Source organism: Acinonyx jubatus, chromosome D3 (genome assembly GCF_027475565.1).
Source record: "Acinonyx jubatus isolate Ajub_Pintada_27869175 chromosome D3, VMU_Ajub_asm_v1.0, whole genome shotgun sequence".
NCBI classification, from domain to species: Eukaryota; Metazoa; Chordata; class Mammalia; order Carnivora; family Felidae; genus Acinonyx; species Acinonyx jubatus.
In genome coordinates, this window is record NC_069392.1 from 46,869,555 (window position 1) to 46,895,933 (window position 26,379).

General features: G+C 43.1%; 1 long non-coding RNA gene across 1 annotated transcript in view; it reads right to left on the reverse strand.

Annotated features, from left to right (window-relative positions):
- The window catches only part of LOC128312458 (uncharacterized), a 92,416-nt gene that overhangs the window by 11,172 nt on the left and 54,865 nt on the right, over positions 1-26,379 (reverse strand). Inside the window, exon 3 of the long non-coding RNA XR_008291814.1 lies at positions 6,867-6,976. This is a non-coding gene — a long non-coding RNA (uncharacterized LOC128312458). The remainder of the gene's footprint in view (positions 1-6,866; positions 6,977-26,379) is intronic.

Consider the following 26,379-nt stretch of genomic DNA (forward strand, 5'->3'; position numbering starts at 1 on the left):
ATTTCGGAAATCACGTACAAGAGCCTCGGGTTGCACTTGGAAGAATTTGGTCACCAGCAAGCTGGCCCCTTTTGTTGAGAAATTCAAAGAGTCACATCACCATGACTTTAACGAAGCCACAATTAGGGTGGCTTTCTTCCAGCACCACGTGTAATCTGTTTTACCACAAAAATGCGAAGTTGCTGTCTGTGCACACAATTTTAGCATTTCTGGTTTTTATGCCATCTTACTTACAAGAAACTCCCAGCTGTTATAATTTGTCTCATCCATCGCTCTCTTGTAGAACCAGCCTTTGTTCCTTTTTTTCAGTGCCAGGGACTTGCTGCGTTTCACCTGATGTGATTTGTCCAGGCATTAATAATGCATCTTCAAGATGCAAGATGCATGAATTCCTTTAGTAACAGATCTGCTGGCAGAGGGCTGTATTGTATTGTACAGCTTTGCTGCATAAAGGAAAGGCAAAGGGACAAAGGGAAGGTCATCAGCCTCAGGAGTGAGAAATATTGGTTATTTCAGAACATCATTCCAACCAGCTCATGGTAAGGACATGCTGAGGACGATGAATATTAGACCAACAATTCTTAAAAAAAAAAAAAAAAAAAAAAAGCTGTTGCCGAATCTTCAATTTGTCCCCATAGAGGACACTGAGTTGCACAGTTGCGCACACAGATGACAGCTCAGGAAGTCCAGGGTATCTGGCTGTTCTCATATCTGGCTTGGTACACATCAAGGGATATTTCCTATTCATAGGTCCTTACTCTCCCTTCAGACCTCAGGGCACACTCCCAACTACCTTCTCAGTGGCCTTGATGCAACTGTCGTTACTGTTACTCGCATGAATTTTTCATCACCTTGCATTTGTGAAGAGCGTGTATTTTCAAGCTGCTTTATAGTCATTAATAAGTTATTTCTCACAATTATCCTGAAAAGTAGGACAGGAATTCTTTTCTCAATCTTACAGTTAAGGGAAAAGTAGTGTGGATGGGTTACAGGCGAGAAGTTCGCAGGGAGTCTGCTTTCCAGAGTTGGAATGAGGACGCGTTTAGAGATCCACCCTGTCTCCTAAACAAAATAGCTGCCTCTGGAGTGGTAATGTGAACAATTTAAGGCAGAATTTAAGGACTCGATTAGGAATAATCAGGTGCTTAGTGGACACAGCCATAAACTCTACAGGAAAATAACCCCTCTTCAGATGATCAGATTTTGAACTCAAGGCTTTGCAATGCCACCTGACCCCTACATCTTAGATTTTCTTAAGAAACAATGACTCTAGGGGCGCCTGGTGGCTCAGTCGGTTAAGCATCCGACTTCGGCTCAGGTCATGATCTCACGGTTCGTGAGTTCGAGCCCCGCGTTGGGCTCTGTGCTGACAGCTCAGAGCCTGGAGCCTGCTTCAGATTCTGTGTCTCCCTCTCTCTCTGCCCCTCCCCTGTTCATGCTCTGTCTCTCTCTGTCTCAAAAATAAATTAAAAAAAAAAACATTAAAAAAAAAAAGAAACAATGACTTTGTCATGTAACGCTGAAATCCAAAAGTTCAGCCAAGGAAACGGGCGCTTGTGCAGGTGACCATTTAAACTTCTGGTGTCCGTGAGGACTTCCGGCAAGATTTGTCAATATACAACCAAACCACGATCTTCGGACTGTCATTACAGTGGGTTCACCTGCCTCCTACATCCACGCTCACCACTGCCGGCAACCCACCCCCCCCCCAAAAAAAATCTCATTTAATCAATAACATTTGCTTTCAGGGCAGCTCTCCTTTACTGCTGTTCCATCTCTGTCTGGGTTACCATAGCAACTATTCTCAGAGCAGTGTGATACCCAGTTTATACATTTCAGCCCTGTCACATGACTGACTACCTGCTTCTACTTTAATCGTTGCTGGAGGGAATGCTCAAAGAGTGGCTGCTTCCTGCTTCCTGTTGTAGTCCACCAAACTGCCGTCATGTTTTCCATTTCCTCTCACAACCTAGAAAACACGTGTTAATTGTGCTGACTCCCAAAGGAGAAGGGGGGACAGCTCCAGCGGTAGGTGACAGAGCCCCAACGGCAAGAATTAGCAGAGCCTTCCAGGCCCTCACAGCCAAGTTCTTTTTCCCTACAGAGATGCTCTCAGAAGTAGCGGGCCTCCTTTTTAAGATCTTAATTGCAGAATAAAAGATGTTCCTGACCTCATCCTAGCCTGAGATCCATCATCCAGTGGCCCCGTGACCTCCGCACACTCATCCCCATTCATGTAGCCATTTCGTGGGCCCCCTGCAAGGCAGCGCCTGGAACTTGGGACTCTGAGGAGCCTCCCTTGTTGCAGCTTTGAGGGGTCCGTTTAAATCACATTATAAACCTAATGAAACACAGCTAATGAAGCACAGATGTCCTATCAGATTTGGAGCTCTGACTCCCTGTAAAAGCCCAGTAAAAATAAATGAAAGGAGCCTTGTATCCATGGAAATGGGCAGCTCACATGTTAATCCTTCCCCCTCACCCATTTATGAGTTCATTACCATTTCTAATTCCAGGGCTTCTGAAAGCATTTGTGGCTTCTGGGTCAGTCATTTCCTGGAAGCTCACATCCCTAGCCTGACCTCTTTGTTCAGAGACATGGGAAAGTAAGCAGGTGCATATTGCTTATCAGTTGCACAAGCTCCTGGCTAGTTTTTTCTGTTTTGAGATGTTGAGATGAATCTAGAGTCCCGTGTCCTCCTGCGACCTAGAAGCTGGCCTTTCATGGGCCAGGCTTCCATGTCAGTTGAGAATAACACTAGGGAACTGGAACAAGAATGATCTAATACCAGAGAGTTCTTCTGTCACAGCATGGCTCATGGCCAATATTCATTCCTCCTTTAGATTAAGACATGAACGTTCCCTCATCAGATGGAGATACTTTCAGGCATTGTTACGGTATCTACTATTACTTGCTAAGGTCGTGAGGGAAAATGGCAAAAGAGGGGTAAATTCTGTTGGGAAATAAGATTACGCTGAATCCAGAGTTCGAGGCACTCCCAGGACAGCAGGCCAAGGCAGGACACTTAACTGAGCTGAGAAACACCATGAGGGCGTCAGCTGCCCAGTGGCCAGGAGGTCCATGAGAAGAGAAGACACATTACAAAAAGAAGAAAAGCCACGTAGGGCACCTTCAGAAATGAAACTTGTCTCCCTTATAGATTCAGCTTGATAAGAATAACGAAGGGGTATAGAACAAGGGACAGAACAAGGGACAATGCCCTCTCTGCCCATCAGCAGCCTTGTTTCTTCTTTTGGTTTTTGGTTACTGGGTAACATTCATTCTCTTTCCTCAGGTATTGGCTTTTAGAAACAACCAGTTCATGTTGGAGCCAAAGTGGCTCTCTCAGGGACATTCTTTGGGGACAGCTCTGGGCATGCTTCATTTTTTTAGATTATAGTTTTGAGTTCTTAAATTTTCAAAGATGTCTTCTGAAGGATAAAGTACATATTCTCAACTGAAAAGAAGATATCTGAGCGTCAGTTAGTAATACTTTGCATTAACGTATCTTCTTAAAGAGACAGATTTTACATGTCTGTCACTTGATCTGTCCTGGACACGGGGGATGAGAGACGTTATTAGATGAGGAAACTGAGGCACAAAGCAACAGACAGATCTTCCTGGGGCCATGCGTTAGTGTCAGCAACAGAACTGAGGCTTCTAATAATAAATTTCAGACCCCGAGTAAGAAAGCATTACAAGCCCTAGACATTGTTTTCAAAACAATCAATTTTGCCCGTCCTAATAGCTGAAAAATGAATGCTTCCTAAAAATGGTCCAAGAAATTAAAGCTTAGGCTTGTGATTATTACAGCGATTTGTCAGTGGTAGTGTATGATTTTTTGGAAGAGTACCAGCTGTATTAGCAAGAGGATAAGAGTGCGGTTCATTTTTCATTTGCCTAATATAGATATCCTTGCCTCGCCAAAGAAAGAGCTAAAAAGAAGTGATAAAGCATCAATGATGCAGCAACATAAGCGACTTCACGGAAAATGATTTAAACCTTCCGCTGCCCGCTAACATGAGAGATTTTTACCACTGATTTATGTGAAGAACTGTCAGAAACAGAAACAAGCCTGAGCAGGAAAAGGGGGGGGGGGGAGTTATGGGGGCAGCTAAGACCATTTACCTACTCTCTACCATGTGACTCGGTAACTGTGAGGGGTGAAATGTGTCACAAAAACCCAACACAGTGACCTGGATGTTGACAGGGAGGATGTTGAAAGAGCCATCTGCTTATAATGACACAAGGTGAGTGTGTGTCAACAACCTGTTGCTTCAACGCTTCCTTCTCCCAGTTAAGACCAAGTGGCTGGACTGGAGCAGGAAACTCGGCTGCCAGGGGGAGCTGGCGACCAGCCGTCCCAGCTTTCTTCGGTTAGCACTATCTCTCCTTCCTCCTCAGCCCTCTTCTCTTCTTCTTTGGGCTTTTATTCAACCCACCCACCCCTGTGACACATTTTGGAGTACATGAGCTCAGCTTCATAAAACATCTTAGAAATTTAAGATGCTTAAATTAGGGCAATTTTCCGTCAACAATTTCCAAAACCACATAAAGACCGAAAGAGTCAGAATTCTTTTTAAGCAACTTTAAGGAATTGTTGACGCTGCAGATTGAGACACTGCCACTACTCGACAGTGGATGCTTTGAAGCGAAGGAGCAGAGGGTTTTCAGTTTTGGAGGCCCAAGAATGCACTTTTGCTGTCACGGACGGCCCCAGCCAGAGGGCAGGCGCGTGACAAGGAGCCGACAGACTGGGAGCAGAAACCCGCAGTCTTGCATTATTCCCTTTTCCTCATCAACTCTCTCTCCAAAGTTAACAACAGCTGCAAAGCTTTATCTTTTGGGGGGAAAGTCTGTAAAGAAGGTAATGCTTGGCGTTTGGGGGGTAAAGTCCCCAGGAATACATCTTAAGTTACCAGCTCCGCATCGTAACATACATACAGGAATGCAATTCGATTCTGTAGAGAAAGTATGTTTCAAAGCACTTTGACATGTCTTTGCTCATGTGTGTCTTCATGATCCTACAGGGGAAAGAAAACATTTCACAGATGAGCTCCCAGAGCTGAGTGGAGCTTGACGGCCCCACAGAAGCTAGGGGCAGAGGCAGACGAGGACCCGTTGCTTAATCCCTGCTCTCAACTCTGCGCTGCCACTTTTTTTCTAAAATTGCATACTCAAATAATAAATCAGTTTTATACTTTGGCCGGGTGTCCCTACTTCTGAAAACTCACAACTAATATATAAGCAAGTAACTAAAATAGCAAACTTCCACATTCCCTATCTTGAAAATGTAGTACTTTATTCCTGGATTAGAACTAAAGCTATTTCTTGCTTTACTCAAAAGTTGTAAATAAATGTTTACCATCATATAATTTTAATAACTATGAATAATTTAACTCAAATTACTAGATCACCATGGGATCACCATCACCATGTCCTGGACTGGAGGCTCTGATATTCAGTCTTGATTTTAGCACCAGGTGATCTCCAGGTACCAATGTTTTCCTTTGTAAAATAAAGAGATTAAACCAATTTATTTGTAAGGTACTTTTCTTGAAGTTTAGATTTTACGAAGCTGAAATCCATCTATTTTTTAGGGCACTAGGTTATCTTCAAAAACGCTATATTGATACGGATCCTGCCTCATTTTCTCCACTAAGAAAACAAGTGGTCTTTCTCCTCTGCTCCCGTTCACAGGACACAGTGTGGAGGAACCTTCAGGTAAGATTGTGGGCATGTGGCCCTATCTATTCTGACAACCCAGAGGCCCCAAACGGAGGCCAGCCAAAGCAGGACTGGGGAGAAGTAAGTGCCTAAAAAGGAGTGGAAATTCACCCAGCCAGCAACCCTCCCTTGGAGCACTGTCGTGCCCTTCCCCAAGGCGATCCCTCCCTATTGGCAGCCAGGGGACCACTGGCCTCTAGGCAAAGACTCTGCTTTTTAAATGGACAAAGGACTGTGAACAGAGAGAGGATCTACTCAGCTCTGCACCGGGAAGAACAGCTTTCTGGACACAGAGCCCAGAAGAAAATTATGCCCCAGCACGTACCATTTCATAGAAATAATGAGGGAAATAACGAGTTAGGCTTCAAAGATGACATGAGCTCCTATACCTCCAAAAGTGCTCTCCAATAGTCTGGTGGTGGTGCACTACTCAACAGCAATATCAATAGATACCAACCAATATTCATAGAACGAATCAAGGAAGTGGTTTATCAAGCAAAACTACTAAAGTATATCTGGCAAAATGATTACTTCCATCCTTACGTTTGCCTTGATAAACCCACTCACTCCAAACTACTAGCATGAGATCATTCCTAAGGAAAATACGTTTGAATGTGCTCTCTCACTCATTTCTCTCATGTATTAATTTATTCAACAAATGTACACATCACCATCTGTGTGCCAGGCACTATGTTAAGAAGGAAAGAAGGAAAGAAGAAACGAGGGTGTCAGCCCTCAGAGGCCATATGGTCCAAGGGAACAAGTGACACCAACATCGGTACAAGTGCCATGTACTACAAAGTACAGAGACAACCTAGGAGAAGACAGTTGCTAGAGGTACCTTTGAGAGAGAGGGGAAAAAAGAAAAAACCAGCTGCCATTTAGAAGATAAACTGACTTAACCTTATTCCTAGTAAATGGTTTACAGGAAGGAGGAAATGGCTGATTATGAGGAAAAGACCATCAAAAATAATATGGACATGGAAAACTTCAGGTGTCACAGTCTGGCATGTTTAGAGAGGCAGGTGCACATAAGGTCTGCCATCATGTCATAATGAGACACTGAGGGAAACTTGAGTTATGGTCATTCTGAATTCACTTATAGAGGAAAATCCTTATCTTTCCATAGTGCACTTACTTGCTTTGTGAGAGCTGAAAATTGGCAGAACATTTAAAGCATTCTGTGATGTGTTCTATGAGTAGCCCGCCTCTGTGGTAGACGGGTGGAGGGTGTGGGCCAAATGGACTCTAGAAAGGAAAATATGCTGATAACTCCAGGGCTGATTAGGTGGCCGACTTGCACATCCAGTCTTAAGCACACAAGCTACTCTCCCACGCCCAGACACTCATGGCCCATGGGTAACATTTGTTGGAGTGGTAATGATGTTTTAGTAGGGCACTGTCACTACTTAGACTAGCACACGGTTGCCAGCAGCGTGTTGGGAAAGCTTTCCTGTTAAAGCTTTATCTACCATTCCCCCTCAGTACTGATGCATGAAGATGCCCACCATAACCATCCTTACCCATTGTCCACCCTCCATGTCCCCTTCTTCCTGCCACATGTGTCCTTTCTTCCACCCAAAAGGGAAGTTGTTTCTACTGCGGTCTGGGAAGACACATCCTCTGCTGTTTTTGTCTTGCTTTGCTTTTGCTTCCCCTCTCCTAGCTTTTCTCTCCCTCTTTTTCATTCCATTTTTCTTACACTTTATCCCTCATACTTCCTCCCTCTTTTCTCCCCATATCACTGTACCAAGGAGAACTCTTTTTGAAGACCTATTCTTATTCTTTATACCAACATGCAATCTACTGCCTGCATATATTGTTTTAAAAGCAAGGAAGGGGGGTTTAAGTCATAAAAAAAATCTAAAACTCTATTTATACATAGCCAAAACGAGTTAAGTAAGGAGCAAAATAAAACCTCTTCTATTTAAATCAAAGTCAGGACAAGAAATTCTGCCAGCAATTATGACCATCACACTGGTGGGCATAGCCAGAGCAAGAAGTATGGAAAAGAAATGAGATGGGGTCGGGGCAAAGGGGGGGCACCTGGGTGGCTCAGTTGGTTAAGCATCCAACTTAAGCTCAGGTCATGATCTCATGGTTTGTGAGTTCGAGCCCCGTGTCAGGCTCTGTGCTGACAGCTCAGAGCCTGGAGCCTGGTTTGGATTAGGTATCTCCCTCTCTCTCTGCCCTTACCCTCTGTTCGTGCTCTCTCTCTCAAAAATAAATAAATATTTTTAAAAATTAAAGAAAAAAAAAAGAAATGACATGGGAAAACTGAAAGAGAGAGAAAGAAAACTATTTGTGTATGATATGATTATCTAACAGAAATCTAAATCAACTGGAAAATTATTGTAACAAATGTATGAGATACATGAGATCACCAGATATAAGATCAACATACAGCAACCACTGGTATTTTTATTTATCAACAACGTTCACTTAAAAAATATAATGAACAAAAGATCTTATCATGGCAATAACAAAACACTAAGATTAAGCCTAATAATAAATGTGCTAAAAAAGTCAATATTTTGTATGTAAAAATCTCTCCAAATTAATCTAGATATTAAAAATAATCTAGGGGTGGGCACCTAAGTGGTGCAGTCAGTTAAGCATCCAATTCTTTGATCTCGCCTCAGGTCATGATCTCACAGTTTGTGGGTTTGAGCCCCGCATTGGGATCTGTGACATCAGTGCAGAGCCTAATTGGGATTCTGTCTTTCCTTCTCTCTGCCCCTCCCCCACTTGTGCACGCACGTGTGTGTGTGTGTATGTGTGCGCACGCACGCTCTCTCTCTTAAAATAAATCTCTTTTATTTTATCTCTTAAAATAAATAAACTTAAAAAAAATTCTTAAACTAATCTAAATGAACTTGACTTACTTGATTACAAAGTTCACATAAAAGAGAAAAGACTAAAAATATTCAAGAAAGCTTAGAAAAAAATTAAAATGTGAACTTGCACAAATATTAAATACACTATGTAGCTATGTAAATTAAAATGGTGTGGCATTTATGCTTCCAGAGCAACACAAAAGAGTAAACAGGGAGGAATAAATGGAAAAGTCTCACATATATGTGAATCTAATACATAAAATTAATCAAACATTTAAAAATTTTGTTTAATGTTTATTTATTTCTGAGACAGAGAGAGACAGAGCATGAGTGGGGGAGGGGCAAAGAGAGAGGGAGACACAGAATCAGAAGCAGGATCCAGGCTCTGAACTGTCAGCACAGAGCCCGATGTGGGGCTCGAACCCACAGACCATGAGATTATGACCTGAGCTGAAGTCGGCCGCTCAACTGACTGAGCCACCCAAGCGTCCTAAGCATTTTAAGTCAGTAAAGAAAGGGCGGGTGCCTGGGTGGCTCAGTTGCTTAAGCATCTGACTCTTGATTTCGGCTCAGGTCATGGTCTCACAGTTCAGGAGTTCTAGCCCGGTGTTAGGCTCTGTGCTGACAGTGCAAAGCCTGCTTGGGATTCTCTCTTTCTACCCCTCCCCTGCTCACTCTCTCTCTCTCTCTCTCTCTTTCAAAATAAATAAATAAACATAGGTAAATAAACAAATAAATACATAAATAAATCCATAAAGAAAGGGAAGAATATATGCAATTAATAGCACTGGGAAAGTCATTTCTGTACTTTGGAAGAAAACTCTGATTCCTACATCACTCCACATACAAAAATAAATTCCAAGGTAATTCAAGAGCTACACACACACACACACACACACACACACACACACGCATGCACGCATGCACAAATTAATATAGAGGAAGAAAATATGGAAGACTTTTATAACCTTGGGATTAGGAATATCTTTCTGAGCAAGAAAATACTATTATGTATGTTCTATATAAAGCTCTATAAAGAAAAAGATAAGTAGATTAGAAATTTTTCAATTCTTTTAGATGAAATACACTACAAGCAAAGCTCAAAGGCAAACAAGTAGGAGAAAAAAATTTGCAACATTTGCAATAAATGTGTTTCAGACAACAGATGACTTTCTATAATATATAAAGAACTTTTGCAAATCAAAAAAAACAAAGCAACCTAAGAGGAAAAAAAGCGGACAAGGATTAGGTAACATTAACCAAGAGGATATTATTGCCAAGCAATAACCTAAGTGCTTCACATATAGAAACTCAACTAATTTGCATAATGACCCTTCGATCAGATGCTATTAGTGTCTCCATTTTATAGGCAAAAAAACTGAGGTACAGAGAAATTTCATAACTTGCCCTAAGTTTTACAGTTAGTAACCACTAGAGTCAGTGTTCAAATTTTAAAATTCTGACACCAGAAAAAAATTCACAGAAAACACACACACACACACACAAATAGCAGATAGATTTAAGAAAAGCTGTTCAACTTTCAGATCAGTGAAATGCAAACACTAAAACACAAAAAGATATTTCTATCAGCCAGCTAAAAATTAATAAAATGGGCTAAAAGGACCAATATGGTGAAGAATGTAGGGAAACAGTTACTCATACTGTTACTGGGATGTCCCTTGGTATAACATTTTCAAGGTTAAAATGTTAAATAGGCATTTAGCAGTGTCCCTCAAACTTAAAAGGGCTTACCCTTTGATCCAATAACTCCATTTCTATCCCTTGGAAATACTTGGACATGTGCCCAGAGATGCACATACTGAAAAACTGAAAACAACCTTTATGTCCAACAGTAAGGGAATGGTTAATAAGATGATTACACATCCAATCACTGACTGAATGGAGTAGAGTGAAAAAAAAAGTGATGCATTGTATCTGTATGAACACAATACAACAACAACAAAACTAACACCTGCTACATGCCAGGAACTGTTCTAATCAGTAGAGATAAAGTGGTAAACAAACAGATAGAGTCTCTCCTAATGTTTATGTTTGGGTGGGCAGGTAGACAATAAACAAGCACACCAATGAAGAGCAAAATAATCTGACAGTGTGCTAGTTTTCTATTGCTGCTATAACAAATTACCGCACACCTAGAGGCTTAAATAACACAAATGTATTATCTCACAGCTCTGTAGGTTACAAGCCCAACCTGAGTCTTGCCCAGAAAGGGCTGCATTTCTTTCCGGAGGCAAAAGGGAAGGATCTGTTTCTTAGGTCATTCAAGTTGTTGGCAGAATTCAGTTCTTGTGATTGTAGGACTGAGGTCCCCATTTCTCTGCCAGCTGTTATCTGAAGGTCATTCCTAGCTTCTAGAAGCCACCTGTATTCTTTGGCAGATGGCCTCTTCCTCCATTTACAAAGCCAACAAACACAGTCAAGTCTCCCTCACACTATGAATCTCTTGTCCTTCTTCTCGCTTACCCAGCCTTCACTTTTAAGGACTTAATGGAATTAGATCGGGTCCCCCAAACATAATGCAGAATAATCTCCCTATCTCAAGGTCTATACCTTTAATCACATCACATTGAGTCCTCTTTGCCATGGAAGGTAACATATTCACAGGTTCCAGGGAGTAGGGCATGAACACCTTTGGAGGGGAAGAGGGCATTATTCTGCCTATTGCAAATGGCAATAAACGCTATGAAGAAAACCAAAAGGGTATTATATAAAAGGCGGCATGGGGTAGGGCAGAACTCATTTAAACTGTTTCACCAAAGAAGACCTCCCTCTGGAAATGGCATCTGAACTAGAAGAGACAGTCATGTGATCACCTGGGGGCAGAGCATTCCAAGTATATATTTAAATATACAGAAAGAGGCACAAAGAGCTACATATGGAACTGTTCACTGGCTACCTCCTGAGAGCAATGGAATTCAGGGGTGACAGAAGATAACAGATTTTACTCATTAATCTATATCCTGATCGTTTGTTTGAATGTTTAACTTATGTAATTTTTTAAATTATTAATGTTTGTAAAGACTTAGAAACAAATATATATAGATATAGATATACTTATATCTATAGCTACATCGAGAGAGAGAGAGAGAGAGAGAGAGAGAAAGAGATCTTTCTCTTAGACCCAGTTGAAACTAAGACAGTTTAAGATTTAAGTATCGGTAATTAAGTTAAGTAATTCTTTAACACACATATGTAGAAAATAAAAATAAAACCTTGTAGATTCTATGAAAGAAGCAGTTCCAAAAGGGAGTAATAAACGATGCCCTCCCACTCCTGAGTCTAAGGAGGGTATGCTTGCCAATTAGACATTTTCACACATCAGCAACTTTGGAAACTTCTCATGGCTCTAACCTTTTTCTTTTGCTTCTAAGTCCTTCATGTGGTGCTCATTTGCTGAGCGAGAACCCTAGCTACTGCACATTGTCTCATGTGGTTTTCCAAGGAGATCACTAAAAGCTTCTCTGAGAGGAAGGCAGGCAGAAGAAGTTACTTGAATGGGCTCTAGAGTGTGGCAATCTGTCACAACAAAAAAGTAAGACTGCTGTAGCCCATTCCCACTACTCAAGAAACGAGGGAGAGATCACAGGACACATGAGGAAACTCCTATCCAGGAAAGAAGTGGGGTAACCCCTTGGAGTGAAGACTGAAGACCAAAGGGCTCTCCTAGGACACAGGAAAGCAAAGCTTCCAGCAATTTGTTATAATTTCAAGATCCTGGGATACAACTGCAGAAAACAGACTTCTTGGTGGTGGTGGTGTGTGTGTGTGCATGAGTACACATGTGGTCATCAAAATTACAATTCATGTAGAGCAAAGGTATTATACTCAGAAGCAGTAAAAAAACAAACAATGGTTACAGCTACAAATTCAGGAGTTCATATTTATGGACTAATCACATAGATTTTTTTTTTCCAGATACCCTGACTTGTATCAAAGACAGGAATTCTTTGAGTAATATGTTTATAATAGTCTCGTGGGCTCTTCTCTTTGCAGGTCCCTTCATCACCTCAAAAGTGACTAATCCAACACTGAACACATCACTGTCTGCTCACAAGTATTTTCTCCTCCCAGCCCTTCCTGCCTCAGATAAGGATACTTTCTTTTCCTCATCACTCAGGCTTGAGAATTTAGGTTGGTTGGTAACTCTTTCCTCACCTCCAATGGGTCATCCCCCTCAAATCCTTCTAGGAGTGTAAATCATACATAAAATAAAAATAACATTTCATCAGCCACCAAACACATTGTCAACAATTATGTCAATTCTTTCCTCTCTCTGTCACCCTTCTGGTTGAGGATTTTATCCCAGAAAAGTTTATCTGAGGCATTTCCTCAGTGGCCTCCTCCACCCACCGCCTATCACCTCAGACCAATCTTCCTGTATTTCTCTAGCTGGTGAACACAAACACAGCCACATTATCGTCCCATGAGCAAATCATGTTTCTGAGTCTCTTTCAGGTTTGACTGGGGCTCAAAGGCAGGAAGCAGGGCCTTCACACGGTACCACTTCCTATTTCTTTCTGATGTCTCAGGACGGCTTAGCTACATCCACACATTAGCCCCTCACTCCTGGGCCCACACGGTCTCTTCTTCCTGAATGCGGAGATGGAGGAAACACCTGCAGCTAAGGACCCTGAGGAAGGGGTCTGATCCCTTCAGTGCTGGAGGCCATCATGCTCAGTGTCACGTGCCAGTCTAGCTCCCTCCAAGTGTCTTTCTTCCCAGGGGAGTTGGTCAGGCAGGTCTGAGAACTGACCATCTGTCCTCTGCAGCTCAAAGATGAAGCAGGATATGAAACCAAACAGAACCATGCTCATCCAGACCGGAGCAAGAACATCTCCAGCCCGTGTCGTCTGTGTTCATGCAGTGAGTCCAAATTCTTTCTCTCAAGAGAAGGAGAGAGAGAGAGCGAGGAGAGAGAGAGAGAGAGAGAGGGAGGGAAGGAGGGAAAAAAGAAAGAAAGAAAATCAACAGTGTCCAGAAGCACAGCTCTGACTATACACAGAAACTGAACATTCCCGAATTAAATACCAATTTCTCGTTTATTTCTTCTCACAACAAATATTTTTCAAACACCTACTATGTGCCAAGCACTGAACAAAACAAAGAGGAGCACTGACCTCCAGGAGCTTGAGTTCTGGTGTGGGAAATAGATAATAAAAAAATCAACGAAAGTAAGCAAAATCACATCAGGCAGTGACAAGTGTATGTAGGAATAAAGAGGGGACTAGGATAGAGGGCACAGGGGCCTCTTTGGAAATGGCAGTCCTGACTGAGTGACATCTGAGCTGTGTTGGCAAAACGGGGCGGAGTCGGCCAAGACTGTGCATTCAAGTCAATGGTGAGTTGACAGTTTTTCCCAGTAGAAATGGGTGGACACGTGCTTCATGTTGCTATTGGTTTGCTGGGGCTGCCATAATGAATGCCATAATGAAGTGCCACAACAGGAATTTATTGTCTCACAGTTCTGAGGCCAGGAGTCCGAAATCAAGGTGTCAGAAGTGGCATGGCTCTATCAAAGGTTCTGAGGAAGGAGCTTTTCCTGGCCTCTCTCCCAGCTTCTGGTAGTTTCTTGGTCTATGGCAACATAACTCCAATCTTCACATGACGTTCTCCCTGTGTGTATGTCAGTCTCTAAATTTCCCTTTTCATAAGGACACCAGTCATACAGGATTAGGGGCCCATCTTGTTCCTGAGTAGCCTCACGTTCACTAATAATAAGCACATGTGCAAGGACTCCTTCCAAATAAGGTCACATTCTGAGGTACTAGTCACTGGAACTTCAACATATGAATCTGGGGTAGCACAGTGCGACCCATAACAATGTTTCTGTAACAAAGGGGTCCATTCAGGGGGGTGGGGGACAAGATTCCCCCATAATGATCTGACTAACTCTTTCAGACCAGGGCTGTCTCCCCCACACCATCGAACACAGCACTTGATAAATGAACGAATGCTTGTTGATGGTTGATTAATGGTACATTTCAGGCTAAAATTTAAAAATGTGTGTGTTATTGTGTTGAGGTAGTTTGGGATTCGTTTGTGTGCCAGCAACAGCTCTCATGCTTCGCAGATATGAGAGGCTTAAATTGTTTCAGGGTCTGATATGATTAGTAAGTGTTCCCAGAGACCGTGCAGGAACAAAAAGAAGAAAAAAAGATAGCTGGCATCTAACGTGGAGCCAGCCCCTTTGTCTCCAGGCCTGGCTCCCAGAGGCAGCAGAGCTGAGGAGCTCAGGCGCGGCTGGCAGAAGTCACATGTGTTGAAGATCCGAGAAGAGATCATGGTGTAAGGACAGTGGTGAGAACGCATCCAGCCAGGCCTCAAGGCAGCTCATCCGCCTCACCCAGCCTGGGGACACACAGCTGCCCTGTCCTACCTCAGAGGGGCAAATTCACCCACATCAGAGAAGCAGCCCTGGGCCGCTGACGGAAACCGGGCCAGCGAGGAAGCCTCGGGTTTGGCAAACAAAAAACAACGCCCTAGGCAAAAACAAAGCCAGAGGGAGCCTGGAAAAAGCTTCATTCTGAGGAACCACTCCCTCCCTCAACCAATTTTTTAATACAATATCAGATTCGAAGCCTGTTCTGAGAACACCACGGCCAACTCCTCCAGCCTAAATTCTCTGTGATTAGAAATTCCTAGAAAGCTTTTCCTTTCCTTTTTATTTTTTTTTTTTCAACGTTTATTTATTTTTGGGACAGAGAGAGACAGAGCATGAACGGGGAAGGGGCAGAGAGAGAGGGAGACACAGAATCAGAAACAGGCTCCAGGCTCTGAGCCATCAGCCCAGAGCCTGACGCGGGGCTCGAACTCACGGACCGCGAGATCGTGACCTGGCTGAAGTCGGACGCTTAACCGACTGCGCCACCCAGGCGCCCCAAGCTTTTCCTTTCCTTTCCAACCGATTTGCTCCCATAGCCTATCCCCCATTGTGGCCAGCTATTTTGTTCTCCAATATTCTTCTTGAGAGCAGCACAGACAAGCACGAGATCTTGGGTAACTTAATGAGGGTCTGTGTTACACAGAATTGCCCTTTTAAGTGCCACTGAGTGTTTTCCTGTCTTTTTATCTCGTGAAATGAACTACTCATGACAAGCTACTTTTGACTGTTGAAAAGTACATTTATGTAAGCACATCAATATAAAAATCTCTTATGAAATATATGCTTAATTTATATATTAGTTTCCCACTGACAAGAACTCATGGACCTGAAGTTAGTTATGCATAAAGGGTCTTCTGAAAAGAACAGGAGCTCTACAGATACAGACAACACAAGGTCAGGCGAAATTGTCAAAAATCTAGTCATAGTTGGGTTAGAGGGACTAAATTAGAGATTTTATCATTCTTACGTTGACGATAGTAATAGCTAGGATTGATTATTGAGTTTTTCCGTGGGGTAGGCTATGTGCTGAGTGTGTTCAACCTGCCTTATCTCAAATCCTTTCAACTCCATCAAAAAATTCACTTCAAAACATTATGTAACTGGTCCATGCTCACAGCTAGTACTGTCAAGAGTCTGTCTCCAAATGCTACGCTTAGTCCAACATACTACCTAGATAAAAATGGGGGGTGGGGACTACAATTAAAACTCTAGTCAAAGATTAAACACTATAGGAAAAATACCACTAGTATGTTCGAAAGTTGATTTATAAAAGGAACTTCTGTAAAAGGCAGGAAGCAATGCTCCAAAAGGTAAACTGAGGCAGAGGATTCATAGCCACGGCTTTTTAGAACTTTCTTAGAAACACAGTTGCATCAAAAACATCATTTTGCACTGTTTCTGAAGGGAAGTTCTAGAAGCACTGGAGACTTACAATGACAAAAATTACATGATAACTTTTTATGCAACAGGCTTATTGAACACAACATTACGTTAGTGATGCTATTCTAAAAACAACTAGTCGTGCTGGGCTAAATTTTCCAAGAATGCAATTTAAGCCCACAGTAAGGTGTATTATAAAATGAATGGAATACTGTGGTTCAAACGCAGTCCTCCGAATGGTCCATCTGTGGACCTTATCTCACCGATTCTCATTAAACAGTGATTTCATTTCTCTACATCATCACAAGCTCCACTCCTGGGCAGTCATTCAGCGGCCTGGCTGGTCTCACAACACATGCAAATATGAATTAAAGGCGGCCACACAACAAGACAGAGGAGAGTTTGCTGATACCCTTCCCAGTGTGAAGCAAGGGGCCCCAGCCATCGCAGATGGGAAAAAGAAATTGGTGGTCCCAGCAGGCCCTCTGCTTATTACCCTGAGGCCTCATTTGGAGTGTGGCAGTCACACACCTGCGCGTGCACGCGCGCGCGCACACACGCACACACATGCAGATCTAGACCACTCCACCCGCCCCCCTCAGTTCCACGCGCTGGGAGGTTAAAGACGTGTTTGGACTCTATGAAAATAAAAATCCCAAAGCCTTTACGGATACCTTGTCACTGACTCTCATTGCTCCCAGTAAGACATATCAGAGTAGGTATGTTTTCCTCATTAGACCTATGGGAAATAGGGAGTATGAAATGTAGCCATTTGTCCAGAGCTGGGAGAAGAATCAAAGATAGAAAACAGAAGTAGAAGTTCTCTGTCCTCTGACCTCCTATACTATGCAGTCTGCACCGTTCTTACAGCCTGACTTCGTCTCTACAATATAGTCCGGTTAGTTGTAAATTTGTCTCTTCTCCCTTATGTGACAATTAGCTCCTTTGGGCGCAGGATGATTTCTATTTGGTTTTGCGTTCTCACCACAACACAGTTCCCTCCAGGGTAACTCCACATGTGAGTAAGGATTGGAATAAGAGGGTAAACAAGATACAGATGGAGATTTTGAATAGATCTGGGCAGCACTGGCAACAGTGGCCGTCAAGCAGGGTAAAGGCTTGGCGTGACTTTGCTTTAGGGTGCGCATGTCTTTCAGATCTGTTTACCGCCTGTCATCATGAATGGGGGCAGGGAGCATATGCTAGAAAGAGAGAAAATACACCCAATAATGGTTACTAAAGAAGCTAGGGAGCATCTATTAAGATGCTCATGTTTTCTTTTATTTTGTTAAGATTGTGAAGTATATTGGTTTTCTAATGTTAAGTCAATCTTGCCTTCCTGGAATAAACCCCACTTGATCATGGAGAAAAAAACAAAAAAAGAAGAAGCTAGTGAGATTTGAAGTGAGGGTGAGGCAGGAGCATGACGTGAGAGGCATTGGTCTCGACCCACCTCCTGGGAGTTGTGAAGTACTCACCCTTTCAGTTCCTGGGGCCCGTGTGGTCCTGAGCTAATGTCAGCCCAGAAGGAAACCTCGTGGAGGGGTCACATGTTCCACCTGCTCAGATTAGCCCAACCCTGGTCCAGGCAGAGGTCTGAACCAGAAGTAGTCATAGTGTGCAGGTGTTTATCATTCTATGCTAAAGGCCCGGAATGGAAGTATCAGCTGCCAGCCATGTGGTGAGTCATCTTGGCCCTTCTAGCCCAGCCAAGCCATGGATGACTATAGCCTGAGTCAACTTCATGGGACTAGGAGAACCTCCCAGGAGCAGGAAAACCTCCCAGAAGAGCCCAAACAACCCACAGCATCATCATAATAAAATGGCAGCTATTTTAAGCCAGAAGTTTTAAAGTGCTATGTAACGAAGCACCCAGACACCCAGAACACTAAGCCTCACGCCAAAATGAAACAAGATTTTGCAAGTCAAATCTTGTTTGTGAGGGAAGGGGACAGAGTCTTGCACTGAAGAGTGAGTGTATTCTGCATCTGAAGTTATATTAATTATTGGAGGTAGAGTGCAGACTAAGGTAACTACTCTTTAAAGATGCCCCTTCCCCAGTGAATCATACCTCCTGATCTTGTATAGTCCCCTTGCACAGTGAATGTGTGACCAGTACAAAATGTGGCAGAAGGTACTTGGTGTGACCCCCGAAGTTATTATGTCATGAGAAACCTTGTGACTTTTGCTCTAGGAGAAGCCATCCACTGTGTTACAAGCCCAACAACCCTGAGAGCACTATGCTAAGGAGAGGTCCCATGGGAAGAAAGAAAGATGGCTGGCCAGCCCTTTTAACTGACATGAAAAACATGGGAGTGAAGAAGTCATGTGGGTATCTGGTCCAGTCAAGCCTTCAAATGATTCCAGCTTCAACTGTGTCTGACTTCAACCACATGAGACACATGTGACTTCAATCAGGCAAGAGCCCTTGAGCTGAGCCCTGTCAATCCACAGAACTTGGAAAGGCGATATGAAATTATTCTTAAGCCAATAAGTTTTGGGTTATTTTGTTGTGCAGCAATAGGTAACAGAAAAATTAGGTCTGTACAATATAAACATCTCAAACCTTTTGGTTCTTTCTTACACAAACAACATTTTCTATTTGGGACAAAGGCAAAGTCTGATATATCCTCCATGTGACCAAAATGTCAAAACAAATCATTCCTATACAGGGTCATAAGAAGAAAACGAAGCAGAGAGAATGACATTCTACCATATATCAAAAGAACTTATGACATTTGGAGCTATTTCTAGGAGCAGTGAAAATGGGACAACTAGACATTTGGGTTAAAGAACCAACTGGTCCAAAATTACTTGCACCTGTGTGGGAGGTCCCACATGGGAAGCCCACACTAGGTGAGGATGGAATCATTAGACCTTAGTCCACTGTGGCCCAGTGGAATTAGAAGAAATTTCCCCCAGATAACTTACAGATTACAAACCCAGCAAATCATGCAACATCAAAGAAGTTCCTAAATTATGTAGAAGACTAGGTTATATTGGAGAGTTGAATGAACTAAAGGAGCCGCTGTGGGAAAAGAGTTGCTAGGTGGTTTAAGAAAAAGAAATAAGCTTAGGAACCATGCCAGCCATGAGGGAGATGGGGTCAGGGGACTCCACACCACAGCAGAGCTCCCTCTACAGCCAAGACTTGGGTCTGTCACCTATTGTCATTTACCTCTCGGTCAGGTGCATATGTGTTCTTTCATTTCCACCCATCCCCAATTTTCTTATATGTTTCCAATACCAGAGGTACATACCCATCTTAGTAAAGGTACTTTACTATATGTATTACCATAGGTGATTTAATTCTTTAACTTCATATAGAGGCATCGTACAATAATTAGAAGATGGGCTCTGGAGTCAGGCTGACCTGAATTTGTAATCCTGCTCTGCCACTTACTAGCTGCAAGAACATGAATAAGCTATTTCACCTCTGTGAGCCTCAGTTTCCCCACTGGTAAGGTGAGGATAATACCAGTGCCTACATAATGGGATTCCTGAGACTATTCAATGCATGGAAAATGCTTAGACCACTGAACATAGTTCAATATTAGGTATTAAAATATTCTTTTTTTAATGTCTATTTTTGTGAGAGAGGGAGAGAGAGTGTGCAATCAGGGGAGGGGCAGAGAAAGAAGGAGACATAGAATCCGAAGCAGGTTCCAGGCTCTGAGCTGTCAGCACAGAGCCCAATGCAGGGCTTGAACTCATGAACCACAAGATCATGACCTGAATCAAAGTCAGATGCTTAACTGACTGAGCCACCATGGGGCCCCAAGTATTACATTCTTCTTGAAAAATCATGTGTTTCTTCCTTCTTCCCACCTCCTCCTAGGATTTGTATATGCTGAACTAAAATGACTGAAAGAGACCCGTTTCAGCCTAATTCCCCACAGGGTTGTCAGCCTAGGCCCAGAGAAGATTTCATTATTTTGCAGATACTTCATCCTAAGTCTGTGAAGGCGCCTTTCACCCTCCACTCTCTTTCTGCTCCACCCTCAGCCTCCTGAGAGGCAGCAGAGAGCCAGAGAGTGCAGGAGGACTGACGAGAAGAAGTGAGATGCTAGGGGTGCCTGGGTGGCTCAGTCGGTTAAGCATCTGACTCCTGCTCAGGTCATGATCTCACAGTTTGAGCCCTGCATCAGGCTCTGTACTGATGGCTCAGAGTCTGGATCCTGTGTCTCCTCCCTCTCTCTAACCCTCCCCTGCTCATTCTCTCTCTCTCTCTCTCTCTCTCTCTCTCTCTCTCTCTCTCCCTCCCTCTCAAATAAATAAACATTAAAAAAAAGAAGAAATGAGACTCTGGAGGTGGCAAGCCAAGGAGGAGGTGAGGAGCAGGAGATGGCTCTGGGAGGGAGGACAGAGAAGAGAGAGGAAGTCACATGAGAAAGATGTTCTCATGGACCAGGGCCCAGCCCAGTGAGGCAAACAGTTGGAAGCAAAGGCAGTGGAACAGAGCAGAAAAGCCACCCAAATCTCTAGCTCCTTTCAGGGCTTCAAAATGATTTAGAATACATTATTAAAATCCCAAATACGAGACCTCTCAGATCTTGGAGTGGGTGCTTGGCTGACTAATAGCAAGACCACATGCAACAAAGGTCACGCTGTCTATGCCCTCCACACGGGGATGGCTGGGGCCTGCTGTTTTCTATATAGGGCAAAGCACAAATCAAAAAAAAAAGTCATTTTCAGACTACAAATCATAATTTGGAGAGGAAATGGGAAACCTACTAACTGACTTTATTTGCTGCAAAGGAAATAGGACATCCCTGATAAACATTCTTCTGTAGCCTCATGGTGTCTAGCTAATGCTGGCGGTACCAGCAGGAGGAGCCTTCTTGCTCCCACTCCAGCCAGGTGTTCTCAGTCATTTCCCAGCCTCAGGCCAGCCATGCTTGGGCAAGCCCCAAGGGAACAATGGACAAGTTGTGGGGTAGTCTTCTCAGCTGTTACCTTCTGGTCACTGGTCTTAAATATACTCTGTGGCTTTGCTCAAAACTCCTGCACAGCCTATAAATTTCTGGCTTATAGCCAGTGTATCAGTCAGCTTATGCTTCCGTAACAAATACCATAAACTGGGTAGTTTAAACAACAGAAATTGATTTTCTCACAGTGGTGGAGGCTGGAAGTCGCAGATCAAGGTGCCAGCCAATTCAGTTCCTGGTGAGGACTCTCCAGCTTGTAGACAGTGCCTTCTCATTGTGTCCTCATGTGTCAGAGGGAGAGAGTTCTCTCTCTCTCTCTCTCTCTCTCTCTCTCTCTCTCTCTCTCTCTCTCTCTTCCTCTTCTTATAAAACCACAGTTTTATCCGATCAGGGCCCCATTATTATGACCTAAGTAACTTTAAATACCTCCTTAAGACTCTATCTTCAGAAACAGTCACATTGGGTAAGCCAACATATGAATTTGGAGAGGACACAAACATCCAGCCCCGAGCACCCAGACTGACTGGGTGTCTGTCAGCCTTTCTCTAAACCTCTATATTCTGCCCATCCATGGCTGATCCCAGGCTTCTTTCTCTCTCTAGGGTGCTGGGTCCTTCACTACCAAGAGGACGAAGGGAAAAGCTGAAGAGCATTTATCAATAAACTCAAATTCTCACATTGAGACAGTGGTTTGGCATCACCAAGGACTTTCACTTGGTTCCTCGACAAGCATTGTTAGCCTCTTTTTCTAGATGAGGCTACAAGGCCAAGAGATGTTAAATGGCATGTACAAAGTTACACAGCCAGCAAGTAGCAGAGCAGAACTGAGAGGCGAGGTCTGCTGAAGCCCAGTGTCTAGACAATCCACAAAATACTTCACCCTCCTGTCTGTCAGTACTGCCACTGCTGAGGTGCTGCACCTCCTCATTTCTCACTAGGAAACTGGCATGACTTCCTCATTCACCTTCCTGGCTCCTGTGCTACTCACTGCTGATCGCCTATTGGGGCACACTAATTATCCTTATGGTATTTCTCTTAAAAATTTAGAAGCAGTGACACAGCACCAACAAGCACGCCCAGTGCCCCGATACTGGTTTCTAAATACCATTCTTCAATACAAGGAACCCAAGTCCTTTGGAGAAATGGCTGATTCTAGAGCTGAGATAGGATACCATATAAGGTAAGATACAATAGAGTCTGGAGCACCCTGCAATGCCAGAAAGCACAGATGTGACCAAAACACACACAGAGACACACACTCACAGTGATGGGAGCACGTCAGAACAACAGAGGAGACAACCTGAAAGCATTCCCAATGGCCAAAACTAGAATAATTAAAGAAAAAAATAATAACAATAGTATTGGCTATGACAAAAAATTGACTGAAATAATTAATAAATATCCATGGGTCCATGACGATATAAATGACTGAATAAATAAATAAGTGGGGGAGAAGGGACAAATCTCCCTTACAGAAGACTCTCCAATAATAAAAAATAAAAGAAATGAGAGAAACAGAAAATCGCCATTCGAACACCACAGTAATTGTTGCTGCAGGCAAGACTCTCTGATGAATATTAAAATTAGAAGGTGAACCGTTACGGAGAAACAAGATTTTGTGTAGCCTCAAATTATCTTCCCTATAATATTTACTAATTACTGTGGTGGTTTGAATATATTCTTTGATACTCTTCTCTCCAGGAAGTGCAGCTTAATCCCCCTCCCTATGAGTATGAGCTGGACTTAGTCACTTCTAAAGACTGATGTCTTAGTCAGTGTGGGCTGCTACAACAGAATATCATAAGTAGGTGGCTTAGAAACAACAGGACCTTACTTCTCACAATTCCAGAGGCTGGACGTCTAAGATCTAAGTGCCAGCAGTTTGGGTGCCTGGTAAGAGCCCACTTCTGGTCCATAGACAGCTGTGTTCTCACTGTGTCCTCACACGACAGAATGGGCAAGGGAGCTCACTGGGGTCTCTTTTATAAGGACAGTAATCACATTCATGAAGCCTCTACCCTCTTGACCTAATCACCTTCCAAAGGCCCATCTCCTAATACCACCACATGGGGCATTAGGGATTCAACATAATGAATTCCGGGGGACATGAACATTCATTCCATAACGAATGAAAAGGAAAAAACAATAACATTTCAGTGGAGTAATCTAACAGATACCCTTTTACCAAGTGGTAAAGGTCAACATCACCAGTAATAAGAAATGTTGATCTCAGGGCACCTGGGTGGCTCAGTCTGTTAAGCGTCAGACTTCGGCTCAGGTTATGATCTCACTGTCTGTGAGTTCAAGCCCCATATCAGGCTCTGTGCTGACACCTCAGGCCTGGAGCCTGCTTCAGATTCTGTGTGTGTGTGTGTGTCTCTCTCTCTGCCCCTCCCCCACATGCACTCTGTTTCTCTATCAAAAATAAACATTAAAAAATTAAACAAGAAAAAAAAGAAATGTTGCTCTCATGTATCCCTCGATGTGATGCACTGAGAGGGCACTTCACCTCTCTGGTATTCTTCCCCAAAATCCATAATCCCTGTCTAATCATGAAAAAATACCAGGTGAACCGAAATCAAGGATATTCTCCAAATACCTGACCCACACTCTTCAAGAAGGTCAAGGTCACAAGGACAAGGAAAGACTGAGAAACTTTCACAGTTGGAGGAAAGTATGAAGATGTGACAACTAAAAGCAGGATGGGGGCCTGGACTCAGTCCTAGTATAGAAAAAGTATAGTAGTGGGACAACTAGTGAGATGGGAATAATATTTATGATTTAGTTTTTAAAAAACAAGCAAAACATCTTATAGTGTCTAAACAGCATACACACTCCCGAGCTGGGGGCACAAGACCCTCTGCACGTAATTCAGCTGCCCCTTTGCCCCCTCTTGCCACCTCCCAGCCTGCTCTCCACAGCTCTCCACAACTCAGCTACACCCAGCTGAAGGGGGTCCCTGAGTAAGCCAAGCCAGTCACAACTTCTTGACTTTGCCCTTATTTCACTGTCTGCCTGGAATGCCTTCTCCCCTCTGCTCCGCATACGTACCCATCTATTCATCTGATCGTTATCTTTCCTTAAAGTTCAACCCAAGAATTTCTTCCTCGCTGAATCTTTCTCTGACTATCCCGTCATCCCAGGGGCCAATCTCTCCCACCCTCTTTCTCTTTCATGGACACCCAGAAACCCATACCTACATTTATCAGCATCTATAATATTTTAGTGCGTTTCTTTAAACGACTGTATCTTCCTCTCCTGGGGAATAAAAACCCTTTGAGAGTAACTTGACCTTATTCATTTTGTATAGCCTTGGAGTTTAGCACATGCTTTATACATATTGGATGGATTAATGAATGAAAAAAAAATAAATGAATTAATGAGGAATGAACAAACCCACACTAGAAATATTTTGGTTAGAAATGACAGATGTATAAATTCATCTCAGCTTTGCAGACAAGTTTGAACAAAATTTTCATTCAAAATTTCAAAATGCTTTATAGGAATACATACATCCATTCTTAAAATGTATCTTGAGGTCACCAGACATCTGGATGGAGAGCCAAAACCTGCCACAAACAAGCCCACCTCATGGAGGGCCCGGGCCCTGGAGTTCACCTCTGGACGTTCCTCACTTCCAGTTTCTCAGTCGGTTCAATTAAACTAGTCCCACACATGGGGCACCTGGATGGCTCAATCAGTGAAGCATCCAACTCTTTATTTTGGCTCAGGTCATGATCTCACGGTTCATGCCTGCTTGGGAGCCTGTCTCTCCCTCTCTCTCTCTCCCTCTCTCTCTCTCTCTCTCTCTCATTCTCTCTCGCAAATAAATAAACTTTAAAAATATAAATAAAAAATAAAATAGCCCTACACAGAGCCACACTGGGCCTCCTTTATTTTTTCAACGTTTTTTTTTTTTTTAATTTATTTTGGGACAGAGAGAGACAGAGCATGAACGGAGGAGGGGCAGAGAGAGAGGGAGACACAGAATCGGAAACAGGCTCCAGGCTCTGAGCCGTCAGCCCAGAGCCTGACACGGGGATCGAACCCACGGACCGCGAGATCGTGACCTGGCTGAAGTCGGACGCTTAACCAACTGCGCCACCCAGGCGCCCCTGGGCCTCCTTTAAATGCAGAGCCTTCATTTCATCAAGTCTGTACCTCGAAGTTAAATACCTTTCAAAACTCTGCCAAGTCAACTGAGTTGCTTCCTAACGTGCTTGCAGAGTCAGACTCCTTTTCTGTGGCATCCTTCACCAAACTTCTCATGTGAAGTTTCCTTGCACTGCCATCAACCTGGGCATCTTCATGAACTGTGTCTCCCCTCTGGCAGTGTGAGCATTTCAGTAACTACACAATAATACATCTTCATTAATTGTAGGAATTTGCACTCTCATTTGAATGTTGATGACATGGCTTTCTGTGCTTTTGTTCACACACTACCTAGTGGGAAAAAAAACCCATGATAGAAGCTGTGTTTCTCAAGGTGTGTTACACGCTAGGGTAGTTCTAAAGTTAAGCAAGGGTTCTTTGAGCAGGAAGATGATTAAGTATGGGTTGGGTTGGATTGGAGAGATGAGATTCATTGATATAGCTATCATCAATAAATTCAACTATTAAGCACCAAATGCATGCATACATACAAAGCATTGTGCTAAAATTGTGGTATATGTACAAAGGTTAACACTGTTTCTACCCTGAGAGGAGGAGATATTTAGAGACAGAGACCACCTATATCCCTTTAAAAAGATGACTAATGGGAATGAAAGCTGGTGCAGCCACTCTGGAAAACAGTATGGAGGTTCCTCAAAAAACTAAAAATAGAACTACCCTACGACCCAGCAATTGCACTACTAGGCATTTATCCAAGGCATACAGGTGTGCTGTTTCGAAGGGACATATGCACTCCCATGTTTATAGCAGCACTATCAACAATAGCCAAAGTATGGAAAGAGCCCAAATGTCCATCGATGGACAAATGGATAAAGAAGATGTGATCTATCTATCTATACACACACACACACACACACACACACACACACACACACACACACAAATGGAGTATTACTCAGCAATCAAAAAGAATGAAATCTTGCCATTTGC